Source organism: Myodes glareolus, chromosome 3 (genome assembly GCF_982192425.1).
Source record: "Myodes glareolus chromosome 3, mMyoGla1.1, whole genome shotgun sequence".
Taxonomy (NCBI): domain Eukaryota; kingdom Metazoa; phylum Chordata; class Mammalia; order Rodentia; family Cricetidae; genus Myodes; species Myodes glareolus.
The window spans coordinates 9581847-9589968 of record NC_142028.1 but is presented as its reverse complement, the minus strand read 5'-3'; positions in this window follow the sequence as shown (position 1 = coordinate 9589968).

The following is an 8122-nucleotide window of genomic DNA, read 5'->3' as shown; positions in this document are numbered from 1 at the left end:
CCTTGGCTCTGCGCCCCGTGCCCTGCAGCCTGCACCGCCGGAGCAGGAAACTATTGAACAGCCAAAGACATTCACAGAGCACACAGTCTGTGATTTATACATACATACATACATACATACAAACTTCTTGATTTGAGTATTTTTCAGTATTCCCTTTAAATTCAGCCATCTAAAACCAAGCACTTGGATTCAGGAGCACCCCGACACCTACTGGCAGGAAACGGTTATTGCACGTACTCTAGCTGATTGAACCACAGGTAAGATTTATTATTTTGAATTTAAAAAGGGCAATATGTCAGACAATCTAACTGTCCAAGGTTTCCATAGCCTTTTCACTTACACCATGTGTGAGGTCTTACAAGACACATATGATGTCCCTCCTACATTGCTATTTCTAGGATTCACTTTTTTCTTGTACTCTGTCTTTTTTTCATAAAAACATGGTTTGACAATAGGAAAATGATGCAGTCTTTACAGACTGAATCGAGGCTTCTTAGAAAAGAAGTTGAAAATCTAAGGAAGGACATGACCATCTTAACTAACAATTTTCAGTCAGCTGAGGTACTTTTAAAAACAATACAGACTGATACCAACCTTTTCAAGAAAGAGATTACACATCTAAAGGAGGATACTAGGACTTTGTTCAATACGACTCTGTCAACTGAATTTTTTTTTTGAAAAGGTATAGTATAATAGTAATTCATTTAAGGAGAGATTCAGCACTCTGGAGAAGGAAACAGCTGATTTGACACATAATATTAATTCATTTAGACATAGATTTGGCACTCTGGAGAAAGAAATGGCTAATTTGACACATAAAACCCAGTCCATGACAGTGAGTGCTGAAACATTGAGAGGATTCGCACTGTTGAATGTATTAATTAGACTCTGTCAAAGGGGTATGACAGATTGACTGATAGAATGTCTCTCCAAGAAGGTAATATACCTGCCATAAAGATTATGTCCAAGGATGAGATATTATCTCTAATGGACAGACTTCATACCTTAGAATCCTCAATGAGGACATTAGAACAAAATACTGGACAGGAGATCCAGACTTGCAAAAGGCAATGGTAAACATATATAAAAAGATTGAGAAAATTATCGATTTTGATGACCAGGAGCAAAAGGTTAAAAGGCAAAATTTAACTTCATCAATATGTAAAACTCTCTGAGATAGCTTCCCCAGAGTTCTACCTGCCTTTCCAGTAATAACATCAGAAAAAGTAGCTAGCTCCAAATACTCTAAGGTTATCAAAGAATATACATGGGAGCCCGTACGTGTGAGCAATTTAAAAAAAATGAACAAGCTGTTGTGACTTATGGACTACATTTGTCCTTTGTTAGAGAGATGGTCAAAACCTGGGCTTTCAGTAACAAAGCTATACCTCATGATTTGGCTCAGTTGATCTCAGCTGTCCTAGAAAATGGGCTACAATTCCTTTGGAGGTCCTTTCTTAATGAGAAAGGAAGAATTTTTGAGCAACAGAAAAGAACAAAAGAAACTGAGATTTTCCGAGATCAAATTCTAGGTGATGGACTTTATGATGTATATGTCCATATATGTCACAACAGCTTTAAAGGCTTGGTACAGGGTTCAGAAAACAGGACAGAGAGTGGAATTAAATTTTAGGGTTAAACAGGGTCAGAGAAAACTCTTTAGTGACTTTTTGCAAAGACTAACTAGGGCTGTACAAATAAGGATAACTGACCCAGAAGCTAGATGCATAATAATTGAATCTTTAGCTTATGAAAATGCCAACATAGAGTGCAAAAGGATCTGGGGCCTTTAAAGCTCAGATCAGCACCCATGGATGAATAGATCTTGCATACAACAAATGTCGAGACATTTGACTATGGTACTAAAGCGTGGGTAGGGGAAGCAATTTCCAATGGTAGGAGAAGACATCAAAATAGCAAATGTTTTAATTGTGGTAAAATGGGACATATGAGAAAGGATTGTAGACAACAGATTTCCAGGAATAATGCCTCTTCTGGGAATAACAGGAATAGGAGGACTCAGCCTTCAGGTTTATGTAGGAGGTGTGACAAAGGCTGACATTGGATCAATGAATGTAGATCAACAAGAGATAGATAAGGCAACCTGATACCATCGGAAAATGCCATGGAGGGCCTCTTGCAGGCACCCATGACGAATATGGTCCAGTCATTCCCAGTTACTGTGGAGAACGTATCTCGTCAGAAAAATTAGAAGGTCCTATGCCTGCTGTCAAAAATAATAATGATCTAAATGATGAGATAAATGTAAAAAATGACTCAAGAAATCTGGTGGGACACAGGAAACACATATTCTGGCAGACTTCTATAAATGAACAAAGACCAAAACTAAGAGTGTGTATAAATGGCATTTTTATTGAAGGCTTATTGGACACGGGTGTGGAGGTATCATTACTCCAGAATCTTGACATCCGAATTGGCCTCTTCAGAAGGTAGATGTTCAGTTCCTGGGAATTGGAACCCTATCTTGGGTGAGACAAAGCACGAGATGGGTTGAATGCATAGAGTCAGAAGGGCAAATAGGAAAACTAAGGCCATATATAGCCAATATTGCAGTGAATTTATGGGGTCATGACCTATTGCAACAATGGAATGCCCAGATTAACATTCCTGCTGCTTCTAAAGCTTATATTTCTGAGGAAAATATTAAAAGATATTACAGCCGACAAACACCGGCCATTCGGGCTGTACAAAAACACAAAGCAATTGATAACCCTTCAGATGTACCAACAGCCCTGCCTTTAAAATGGTTAACTAAAAAAGCCAATATGGGTTAAACAATGGCCTTTAGCTGAGGAAAAGTTATAGGCTTTAGAACAGCTGGTACAAGAGCAATTAAATGCTCGACATAAAAAAAAATCTACCAGCCCTTGGAATTCATCTGTATTTGTTGTTAAGAAAAAATCTAAAATATGGAAAATGGTGACAGATCTTAGAGCTATCAACAAGGCTATTCAACCTATGGGTCCTCTGTCATCTGGAATTCCTCTGCCCTCTCTGTTACCAAAGGGATGGCCTCTCATAGTTGTTGATTTAAAGGATTGTTTCTTCACTATACCTTTACAAGAAAAGATAGAAAAAAGTTTGCCTTCACAGTGCCTACTTATAATAATTCTCAGCCTACTACGAAGTACCAGTGAACTGTCCTCCCACAAACAATTATAGAGGACGACGTCCCCTCTCCCAGCAAAGTTTGCCCTCAAGCTTAGGGACATCATTTAGGAGTTGGTTATAATTGGTATATGGTTGAGGGATGGGGGAGAAATTTTATAGGCTAAGGGATCTTTTTTAAAAAAAAGAGAGATAATTGGATGATGGGATAATAGATTGGTATTTGTAAGTTATTGCTTTTAGACAATTATATTGGTAAAGATTCTTGTATATTGATACAAAGTTAAATTATATTGAATATTGTATGCATGTATGCTTCTACCTCAGTTTAAAACATGGTTCATGTATTGATATATATCTACCATATTACAGTGTACATTACTACCTCTGATCAAGATACTTATACATTGTTTACATTTAAAGGTCATTGTCCACATTTATTGCACATTGTCTTAGTCTTTAAGTTAGATAGGTATTGAGAATTATAGATCAATAGTCATCTATGTTTGTCATATTTATAATTAGACTAATCAGGTTCTTTAGATGCATAGAGATTATATTTAGTATTGATAGATAATCTTCAACTTCTTCAAAGAGCTGTAAAAAATGGCCTTTAATGTAACTTAGAGTTCCGTAGTAATAAGACACAATCGCTCCTGGCAACACCGATCTATTCCCAAGAAAATGTTAAGCACCAAAGACATTCCACCTGGAGCCTTTCTTCTTGGCAGAACTGGCTTTTGGGCTTTTGCCCATACCTCAACTACTGACAGAGATACATAGTATCCATAAATGGATAAAACAGGACTGTCATATCCTGCTAAGACAGTTTTAAGTAAGTTAAGGTAGTTTTAAAAAGTTTCTTGCCTTTAAAAATGGTATGTCAGCCCACTCCTGCCCAAACCACTGAAATAGCAGATGTAAACTGCACCACTGAAAAAGGTACTGAGCCACATGGCTAACATAGAACAGAAAAATGGGTTAATCAAGATGTGAGCGTTAGCTAATAAGAAGCCTGACCTAACGGGCCAATCAGCTTTATAACTTATAGAGATCTCATGTGTGATTTTTCTCTGGGACTAAACAGCTGGGGGGCCGGGCAGGACAGAAATCCAAACAAGCCAGCCCCCACCATGTTACAGAATGGTGTCCAACGTGGATAACTGCATCCACAGAAAGCCTGAGAAAGCTTGGGAAAGAATAAAGTAAAGCATTTTGGTTTTCAGCCGTGGCAGGAAAAAAGCTGCGCTGTTTTAAAATGCCGGCTTTCTGGGCCGTCCTGCCAGGGAAAACTCTGATTCTTTCAAGCAGGCAGTCCAGACTATGGAAACACTGTTGCAGCTTGCTTCCTGGCAAGGACCTTGAAACACCTTCAGAGCTTTTGACTGTTGTTTTCTCCATATTCCTTAGCAAATTAAAGACCCATGAGGTCAGAAAAAGAGAGATATACAGTAAAGAGAGATTCAAAGAGTAAGAAAACCTCTAAATGGTTTACATTGTGTTAAAAATATATACAGGCTAAAGGTTAAAGTTCTCAGAGTTAAAAAAAAAAAGAAAGAAAGAAAGAACAAGTAGCCTGGGAGGCAGAGACAGACGGATCTCTGGGAGTTCAAGGATAGCCTGGTCTACAGAGGGAGTTCCAGGACAAAGACATGCAGAGAACCTGTCTCAAAAAGCCAAAAGTTAAAAGTAAAAATAAAAGAAATAGAGGTTAAAATAAAGCTGCATAAAGATGGAAAATATACAGAGAATCTTAATACTGTTTGCTATTATGCTCTCTTTAAATTGTTTGAATGCTGAGGAAGGAGCAACAGCTGCTAAAAGATATTTGCTTATAAATACTGCAGAATTAATCCAAGATAGGTATTTTGAAAATACCTTGGCTCCAAAATTGAAGTCAAAAGGTATGTTACTTTGGAGAAGAGATTTTGCTTTTGTTTCCACAGAAAACGAGAGGCTCTGGATTTATTCAGAGTTAAGAAAAATCATTTTTGACCAAGGGAGACCACCTGAGCAATCTCCGGTAGGAACAAATGGCCCAGATGTCTGAGTTCTTCATCCAGAACAGATTCAAGACTGCTGCCTGAGATGATCAAGACTCACAGGATACTTCAGTCAGGACTTGATCATAACTCTAAATTTTCTTTAGGTCCCCATAAGATTATCAGCACCCCAACCAGCAGGAAGTAGCCTAGAATACTACGCCCACATTCCCAAAAACTGGACTATGGATATTTTTGTTTGTTTGTTTGTTTTTCTTTTTTAAAAAAGAGGAAAAAGTGGTGCGGGAGAATTGTCTGTATTCTGTCAATTATGTTTTAAATAAACGCTGACTGGCCAGGCAGGAGGTATAGGCAGGAAACCAGACAGGAAGTGGAAATGATGCAAGAGAGCAGGAGAATTCTGGAGAGGAGAAAGTTGATTCTTCCCACTCCTGCCCAAATCACCGAAACAACAGGGTGTAAGCTGCACCACTGAAAAAGGTACTGAGCCACATGGCTAACATAGATCAGAAAAATGGGTTAATCAAGATAAAACTTTAAAAAAAAAATGGTATGTCAATTACATTAGGCCTTAGCCAAAGTTGGTTGCTTCAACATTGCAAATGATTCTTTGGGTGATTGCCCAGGTAGTCAGTTGTCTCTGTTATTTGTTGCACATTTTGAAAGTTTCTCAATTGCACTTCCTGTTTATTCAAGTAATATTGTTTCCCTTCTCAGATCTTTGATGGAGTTAAAGATTAGATAATTGTAGCCACCTTCCTCATTATTTAGACAAGCTTATTTTCAATGCAATATTTAGACTCCTTGAAATAGAATGTTTAGTAAAACTTTTGTTATGCATTCCTTGCTTAATATTGTTTATAATTTTATATTTGGTATAAAATTATTTGTTTTATACAATAATATATAAAATATTATTGGTATATAGTTGTATTGGGTTTGGATCAATCTTGTTTAGACAAAACGGGGAGATAATGGGGAAACTCTGTCAACCACTCATATCTAATTAAGGTGTGGTGACCTGGACCCCAGAAAAAAAACTGGGAGGACCCAGATGCGCGCTCTCTCTCTCTCTCTCTCTCTCTCTCTCTCTCTCTCTCTTTCTCTCTCTCTCTGCACAGTGCCCACTAGACAGATAGGAAGTTGAACCTCCCACTCTTGTAGCATGAGTTTTCCCCTTTTAACCATTAAAAAATAATGGTTATTCTTGAGCTGGCCTGGTTATTTATTGTACCTACCTAATTCACTACACAGATTCTTTATTAACCAATGGTATTCATAGCATACAGAAGGAAATCCCAAATTACCAGATAGCAATGAATTGCAGAATAGGAGGTGAAGGAAGTAGGGCAGTGAACTTAGCAATTCTAACAAACAAACTACCGCTACTTAAATTTCATTTACCTTAAGAGCAGCAATAAAGATGAAAGCAGTGTCCGGCATGCCATAAGCAACTGGTCCTGGGATGTTCAAGAGTACATCCTGACATGCCCATCTCAGATAATCTACACACAACAGCCAGAAGCTGGGACAGAAGAAAGGAGTAGCCTTTCTGGAAGGAGCCAGTTTTAGTAGGGGCCAACTGTGTTGTTGAAGTTTCCTGAATGAAAATCTGTGTGGGAGCTGATGGGCTGGGATACGAGTGGTTAAGGAACTCCAACTTTGACCCAAATAGTTTGCTTGGTGTGGGGCAATTCTGTATTCTGTCAATTATCTTTTAAATAAATGCTGATTGGCCAGTAGCGAGGCAAGAAGTATAGGCAGGATAACCAGACAGGAAGTAGAGGCGGGGCAATGAGAACAGGAGAATTCTGGGAAGGAGGAAGCCCATTCCTCCGCAGTCCTGTCCAGACACTGAAGAAGGAAAATGTGACCTGCCCCACTAAAAAAAGTAGAGTCATGTGGCTAACATATACTAGGATAATGGGCTAATATAAGTTATAAGAGTTAATAAAAAGTCTGAGCTAATGGGCCAATCAGTTTATAACTAATGTAGACCTCTGTGTGATTTTCTTTGGGGCTTACCGGCTGTAGGAACTGGGCAGGATAGAAACCCCAACAACAGGCCCATATGTTACATCTGTTGAGTGACATACTGCCCATATAAAATGGAGTTGCCACCAAGCTCATACTGTACAGAGTTTTTAAGTATTAGTAACCATGTATGTGCACAGACACGACACACAAGACACTCAATGGTGATGGCCACATTGCTATTTCTTAGCCTAGGAAGGGTTCCGGGATCCTAGGAAATCCCCAATGGCTGCTGGGTACAGGAGTGGATGAATGAAGACAACTGTGAACGAGCAAATTCCAGCTTCATACAGTAGCACACACCTGTAATCCCAGTTTTTGAAAGCAGGAAGTTCAGGGTTGTTAAGAAGCAAGCTGAGGCTATCCTTGAGCTTTGGAGACCTGCTGTCAAAATAGAGCATGGCCTGTCCAGGAGATAGTTCTCAGTTAGGGTCTCCAGAACACGCCCACATGCAAGTGGGTGTGGCCAGTCTGTGACAATCGATGACTGGGGCTAGACTGGCCAGACAGGCTGCTCTGGGGTCAGTGAGAGATCCTGCCTCAATAAGGTGGGGACCAAGGGGAGCTGCCTGCCATGGATCTCAGACCTCTATACTCATGATCGGACCTCTACACTCATGCATGCACACGTGCACACACATACACACACAAACCTGTACACTTGTGAACTCACAGAAAATAAAATGACGGACATACATAAAATGGGTGGTTCCTGAGGAAGCTTTGCTAGCACAGTGGTTATCTTAGCAGCCTTTGCTTCCTCAGAGGCCAGGCAAACGCCGGAGAGTTGGGTAGGACTGGGGGCGGGGTGGGGTGGGGCAGGGCAGCAGCTGCAGACCATGCAGGCATGCTCCCAGCAGTGGGTCCAGTCTCTCCCCCCCCGTCCCCCCCGTCCCGTTTCCCTGCCCAGGTACTAAAGTGTGGCAGTTGGACTCTAAGTGGCTGGGCCACCCTGT